Here is a 237-nt window from a genome sequence, read left to right on the forward strand (position 1 = left end):
AGGTATACCATCGAGACTCGAATTAAGCAAGATCAATCTAGCAGCAGATGATGCATAATAGCTAATCCAGGCATCTAGCCGCTTGATTAACTTGGTATCCAGGAAGTTCCAGTCCATTGTTAGACTGTCAGATGTAACTGTTTTTTTTTCTTTCTTCTCTCCTGGTTTGGTAATGGCCTGCTGCACATTCTGTGCATCGTTTTCATTACCTTTCATGTAATGGACTGTTTGCCCCCC

This window comes from Triticum dicoccoides, chromosome 6A (genome assembly GCF_002162155.2).
Source record: "Triticum dicoccoides isolate Atlit2015 ecotype Zavitan chromosome 6A, WEW_v2.0, whole genome shotgun sequence".
Classification (NCBI taxonomy): Eukaryota; Viridiplantae; Streptophyta; class Magnoliopsida; order Poales; family Poaceae; genus Triticum; species Triticum dicoccoides.